This window comes from Lycium barbarum, chromosome 2 (assembly GCF_019175385.1).
Source record: "Lycium barbarum isolate Lr01 chromosome 2, ASM1917538v2, whole genome shotgun sequence".
NCBI lineage: Eukaryota > Viridiplantae > Streptophyta > Magnoliopsida > Solanales > Solanaceae > Lycium > Lycium barbarum.
In genome coordinates, this window is record NC_083338.1 from 143,180,385 (window position 1) to 143,187,583 (window position 7,199).

Consider the following 7,199-nt stretch of genomic DNA (forward strand, 5'->3'; position numbering starts at 1 on the left):
GCTGCGGTGGGTAAACCATTACATTTGGATTTAGCAACAATAAATAAAACTCGTCCTAGCTGTGCAAAAGTGAAGGTATTGGTAGATCTAGCATCAGATCCACCAAAAACAGTTCATATGGATATAGAGGATGAAAACACTGGGCTTGTGAGAGATGTGGAAGTTAAAATCAGCTTTGATTATTTGCCTAAGTACTATTTTGAATGCAAATTACAAGGACATGATGAGAAGGAATGTAGGGTATTAAATCCAAAACTAAGGCCCATCAAAGAGGGGGGGGGGGGGGGGACAATGCTAATAGAAATGGAAATGAAAATGCTAAAAGGATAAACAAGGAGGAGGATACAAGAGGTGAAGAAAGGGTGAAGCAGAGAAGAGGAAAATTTCACACCTAGAATGCTATCTAGTGGAAAAGTTGTTGGTGATTTGGCACAATGGAATGCTAAGAAGTCTGTGGATGAAAATTGAAGAAAAGGTGAAGCAGTTGTTCAAAAGGGTAATGATGCAGGTTCACATATTGTCGCTCAAAACAAGTTTGATGCCGTGTCAAAAGAAGAAGAAGAAGGCAGTAATGAGGAGAAGCAACATGAAACTGAAGCACTGAACATGATGTGAGTAAAGTACCAGATGCTTGATCACATCATCAGGCAGAGGAAACACAACACAAAGATAATCAGGAATCTACAAAACCATGGGTGGAAAAATCATTTGGTAAAGTTCTTAACAATAAGGAGGAGACTACAATACAAGAGAAACAACAAACATAAGAGAAAAAAGGACAAGACAATAACAATCCTAAAAAATGGGGAGATAGAGTGAATGAAAAAGAAGGAACTGAATTTGAAAAGGAATCCAAGGAAGGATGCAATTCAGATTCAAATATAGATGGTAATGCAATGAAGGGGAACTTACAATTATCTGAAGGTGCTAATCAGATAATGCAGCATGCTAAGGAGAGCCAGGAGATTACACCTTGTTCTTCTCATAGAAGAATACCTGCAGATTAAGAAGAAATAATCAGTCAAAGTAATCAGATGGAGGAAATTAATCCCATAATAGCTAGATATTATGAGCCACATACCAGTCCAAAGGCAAGTTTACATGATATAGTTGCTCATAAAGTCATAGAGTCTGAAATAAATGAGGTTCTAGGAGAATTAAACTTATCAGCAGAGGAGAATGGAGCAGAAATTGATACTAATAACATAAAAAAAGTGGCAATGGAGGCAAATATTTCTCCAAATGTGCTAGCAAAAAGTGGACAGAAGTCAAAGAATCAGGAAGCATGCAAATCAAAAGGTTTTTGCCAAAGAGAGTTGTCACATCTAAATCCAAATGATGTTTAAAACCTTAATTTGGAATATTAGGTCAGTGAACACTCAACAAGAATTTTAAAGGCTCGTCATGTTACAAAACCAATACAAAGGTTACATTGTGGTTCTAATGGAACCATTTTAGAACTACAGACACTTACAGAAGTATAGAAGAAAAACACGATTGGAATCAGCCATTGCAAATCAGAATGGGAAGATTTGGGTGTTCTTGCATTAAACAGTTCAATAGGGGGTCGTACTGAATATTGATCAGCAAATCACTATCAAACTGCATCCTCATGATATTGATACAGACATCCTAGCTACAATTGTATATGCTAAGTATGATGAAGGGGAGAGAAGAGAGCTTTGGGAAAATCTGTATCATTTGGCAGATTCTATGAATCTTCCATGGTTGGTTGGAGGTGATTTCAATGTTAGACTATCAGAAGAGGAAAAATTGAGAGGACTACCAGTCAGTCTCTATGAATGTGAGGACTTTGCTTTTTGTATTAACTCTTGTGGACTTTTTGATTTGGGGTATAAACGAAGTCCATTCACATGGTGGAATGGTAGAGCTGCTGAAGATTGTATTTTTAAGAGATTAGACAGAGTCTTTGCTAACCAAGAGTTGTAGGATCTATTCCCTCAGATTGAAGCAGAACACTTAATAAAATAAGGATCAGATCATACTCCTATGATTTTATCTTGTGGGGAGGAAGTGGTCAATGTTATAAAACCTTTCAGGTTCTTAAACTTCTGGGTGGATCTTGCTTCCTTTAAGGATATAGTTAGGCAGAATTGGAAGACTGATTTTGTAGGGTCACCTTTATTGGCTTTTAAACATAAATTGAAAAATCTTAAGGGGGCACTGTCTAGATGGAGTAGATTGACTAGATTCTTTTATGTCAGAGGACATAGGAGAAAACTTATGTTAAAGAGAATTCAAGATGGTAATGGGGAATGGCTAGAGACTAGAGAGCAAATTGCAGAAGAGGCTATAAATTTTTTCAGAAAGAAATTTACTCAAGAAGGAGATCCAGATGTCTCTATTTTAATGCATCATATCCCTAAGATGATTACTCATGAGCAAAACAGGTTACTCTGCAATTATCCAACAAAGGAAAAAGTCAGGAATGTAGTGAATGAATTGAATGGAGGTAGTATTAGTAGTCCAGATGGATTTATAGGATTGTTCTATCAGAAATGTTGGAATGTATTAGGAGATGATGTGTACGCTACTATTTTATCTTTTTTTGATGGAGCTAGTTTACCAAAGTCCATCACTCACACAAACCTGGTCCTAATCCCAATGAAACAAACAGTGCAGAGTTTTTCAGACTTAAGACCTATTAGTGTGTCAAACTTTATTAACAATGTGATTTCAAGGGTGGTGCATGACAGATTGGAGAGTATTCTGCCTAGTGTTATCTCAAAAAATCAATCAGGTTTTGTTAAAGGAAGGAGCATTTTTTAAAATATTCTCCTAACTCAGGAAATAGTTTCAGACATCAGGATTAGAGGTAAACCTGCTACCTGCTAATGTGGTTTTGAAGCTTGACATGGTTAAGGTATATGATAGGGTATCATGAAAGTACCTTATGCAAGTACTTAGGAAAATGGGGTTTGCTGAGCATTTCATCACTCTTATTTGGAGGTTGATTTCTAATAATTGGTATTCTATTCTTCTAAATGTTCAAGCTACTGGTGTTTTCCAATCTACTAGAAGGGTAAAGTAGGGAGATCCACTTCCCTAGCTCTTTTTCTAATTTCTGCTGAAGTTCTTTCTAGGGCCTTAAACTCATTATTTGATGAAACAAACTTCATAGGGTATGGGATGACTAAATGGACTAACCCCCTAAATCATCTTGCTTATGCAGATGATACAATTATATTTTCTTCTGCTGAAACATTTTACTTAAATAGCATAATGGATATTTTAAGAAATTATGAGTTATCATCTAGCCAGCTCATAAACAAATCCAAGAGTTCCTATTATACGTATGCTAAAGTTGGGAATGAATTAATTGAATCAGTGGAAAGAACTACAGGTTTTGCTAAGGGTCTTTTTGCTTTTACTTATTTGGGTTGCCCCATTACTCATTCAAGAAAGAAGAAGATTTTCTATATAGATCTCATAAAGAAGGTGAAGGGAAGAATCCAGTCTTGGAAAGGGAAGTTACTATCCTTGGGGGGGGGGGGGGGGGGGGGGGAGCTGTGCTGATTAAAAGTGTTTTACAAAGCATGCTATTACATTTATTATCAGTTGTGGTACCCCCAATATGTGTTTTAAATGAATTGCATAAGCTCTTTGCAAAATATTTTTGAAGTACTAAGGAAGAGGCAAAAAGCAGACACTGGTCTGCTTGGCAACACATCTGTTTACCAACTCAGGAAGGGGGTTTGAGTTTCAAGTCATTATTTGATATCTCTAAGGCTATGTTTGCTAAACTGTGGTGGAGATTCAGAACAACAAGCACCTTGTGGTCAAATTATATGTGGAACAAGTACTGTACGAAATCATTAACAAACTTAGAAAAATGGGAAAGAGGATCTCAGATATGGAAGAAGATGTTGGAAGCTAGGGAGGAAGTGGAACATGAAATTTGGTGGGAAATCAAGGCAGGTTCAACAAATGTATGGCATGAGAATTGGACAAAGCTTGGGGCATTAGATCAAGTGGTTCCAGCTGATTTCTAGATCAATGAGGATTTAGAGGAAGTGGTAGAGCTGATTGAGGAAGGAAAATGGAAAGAAAAGGTATCGCAGCAGAATTTCCCTGTAGATATAGTGGACCACATAAAATCAGAAATCCAAATTGGGCAACTTCATGGATATTAGGATAGGCCCTGGTGTATGGTTACAAGTACATGTAAATTCACTTTAAACAGTGCTTGGGAGACTCTTAGCCACAGGGAAGAAGCACAGAAGGAGTACAAGATGATGTGGGGCAAGGGAATTCCTTTCAAAATTTCATTCTTCCTTTGGAGATTGTGGAATTTCAAACTTCCAACTGATGATCAATTAAAAAGGATGAAAATTCCTATAGTTTCTAGATGCTATTGTTGTTCTGTTCCTCAAGAGGAAATAATTCAGCACCTTTTTGTATCAGGGAATTTTGCTAAGGAAGTTTGGATTGTTTTCACGAATGTAGCAGGATTGCAGATAAATTTAAACCAGGTGAAGCAGGTTTTGAAATCATGCTGGCAGGCTAATTGTGGAGAAATGCTAAAACCTATTTTGCAAGTTGTAGCTGCTATGGTTACTTGTGAGTTGTGGAAAAGGAGGAATAATATTAGACATGGTGGGACAATGAGCTTCAATAGAGTTGTGCATGAAGTGAATAACAACTTATTTTATCTGGCTAAATGAGGTACCCATGGCTTAATAATATTCCTATTTTGTGGCTAGATATGATAAATTTTCTTGAAGGTTACAGATCTGTTCTAGTTACTAGAATTGTTTCTTGGAATTTTCCTGAAGAATTGTGTTATAAGTGTAACACAGATGGGGTTTCTAAAGGGAATCCAGGTCCCAGTTCCTATGGTTTCTGTGTGACGGATTGGAGAGGAGTTCTGGTTTTTGCTCAATGCATGGAAATTGAGAATACTACAAATGTAGTTGATGAGGCTAGAGGAATTTCAAAAGACTTGTTGTGTTGTGTTGTGTGGTTAAGAATTACCTACCTGTTACAATTGAAACTGATTCATTGCTACTCAAGAATGTAGTGGAAGAAAGTTGGGGGATTCCTTGCTGCATTGTCACATTGGTGGAAAGAATCAAAGAGATGAAGAATAGACACAATGTGACAATTCAACATGTGTATGGGGAAGGAAACACCTTGGCTGATTATTTGACTAACCTAGCTTTTCTTTTTACAGGTACTTTAACTTTTAATAGTTTTTTCAGAGTTGCCTAGTGCTAGTAGAAAAAGTTTTAACTTGGAAAAGCAGCAGGTCCCAAATCTCAGAATAAGGATGGCAAGGAGCAACAACTTTCAACACTGTACATAGGAATTTTATTTCTATACTATTAATAGGGCTTTAATGGTGGTATTAGCTTAGCTCATTCTATTGAGGTCTTAGAGGTGGTATAGTAACATATTTCCAAGTACAAGCAGGAAATTGACTCAAACAGATATCAACAACAACAACAACAACACAACAACAACAACAACAACATGACTTTCTTTTGCAGGTCCCAATTTTCAATAAGGTACATAAATTTTTTGTTTCTATACTATTAATAGGGCCTTAATGATGGTATTAGCTTAGCCCATTCCATTGAGGTCTTAGAGGTGGTATAGCTACAGATTTCTAAGCACAAGCAGGAAGTAAAATCAAACAGGTACCAATAGCAACAACACAACAGTAGCAACAACATAACTCTCAAAACATGGAGATGCAGACAATAATAGAGATCCTTACGTAAAGAAATCTCTCACAAGGTTTGAACCGATTCTTTTAGATAACTTTGACTTGAATGCATCAGATTTGGGTCACGCCTCACTTGCTTCTAAATCGGCTTCTCTTGAGTCGGTTACTCCATGGTATTTATTATCACTGCACCAGGTGAGAGATTTTAGGTGCGAAATAAGTGAAATAATACCAAAGTGGATTTCTTACCTTTGAAGATGAACCATATCTTAATCGAGTTGAGTCAAGCTCCGATGACCCCAAAATCTAGCTCAATCCTTGGTGTTTTCCTCCGGCGACAGTGGAAGTGCAAGAGAAAGGAGATATTTTAGCGCTAGGGTCGGTCGGTGTCATTGTTTAGAGGGAAAAGGTACAAATATACCCCTCAACATTGAGATTTAGAGCAGATACACCCCCCGTTACAAAAGTGGTGTATACATACCCCTGCAGTTATAAAATGGTGCAAATATACCCCTGCTGTTACAAATGGTGAAAATATACCATTTTCGCTGACGCGATTTAAAAAAAAAAAAATTATTTAGGTTATTTTTTAATTAAAAAAATTCCACGTGACTTTAAAAAAAAAGTCTACCCATTTTTTTTAGTGGACATACTTTTCTAAATCCACATAGTAATTTATTTTTTCTGATGGGTCGGGACTTGTTAGTTTTAAAAAATATATCCGTGACTTTACAAAAAAATAAGTCTACCCATTTTTTTAAACGAACCAAACCCGACCCATCAGCAAAAAAAAAATTATTTTGTGGCTTTAGAAAAGTAAGTTTACTATAAAAAAAAAATGGGTATGTCTATAAAAATATGGGTAGACTTTTTTTTAACGGAAAAGGGCCAAATATACCCCTGAAGGTTTCAATATACCCTTCATTATACTTTGAGTCCAAAGATACTCCTACCGTTATACTATTGGATCAAATATATCTCTCTTCCGTTAAAGTTGTCCAAGGTGGACATCTAATCTTACGTGGCACAAATATTTGATGAGGTGGACGCTACATGACATGTCATCTCATCACCTCTAACCCATTTTACACCTCCCCTTTATTTGTTCTTCCACCACTAAAATTTTTTCCCTCCGCCATTATTACTGCCATAAGAGCACTGGATTTTTTTTACCAAACTTGATCTCATGTGGAGTCTAAACTTAGAGGAGATACTTTAGCTAATAAGGATTCGAGTGGATTAGGGATTACAAAATTAGAAGTTTAAATTAACGGTGGCCTTGGCAAGTGTGTAAAAATAGTGAAGTGAAGGTTACCAATAGTGCGGTATTTGCCTAAATTGGGCAAGAGACCTTTTTCCTTGAGAAAAACATAAGTACTGCCAACAAGCCTCATATCATTCACATTCAAGCATATATCCAAAACTTCCTAGGAAGCAGAGAGCTCGAGATAGGTCTTTATCCTTAACTGCTTCCTCATATTCTTGCCACTCCCTTAAAGCCCTAATTTTC

The 7,199-nt window shown here is 36.7% G+C and overlaps 1 long non-coding RNA gene across 1 annotated transcript; it reads right to left on the bottom strand.

The window, feature by feature from the left end:
- Positions 1 to 351: 351 nt before the first annotated feature.
- On the bottom strand, positions 352 to 6,066 carry LOC132623179 (uncharacterized). The gene is made up of 3 exons (XR_009576148.1): positions 5,939 to 6,066; positions 5,758 to 5,875; positions 352 to 996 (listed from the first exon to the last, which is right to left on the bottom strand). It is a non-coding gene; the product is annotated as an uncharacterized LOC132623179 (long non-coding RNA).
- Positions 6,067 to 7,199: the final 1,133 nt, after the last annotated feature.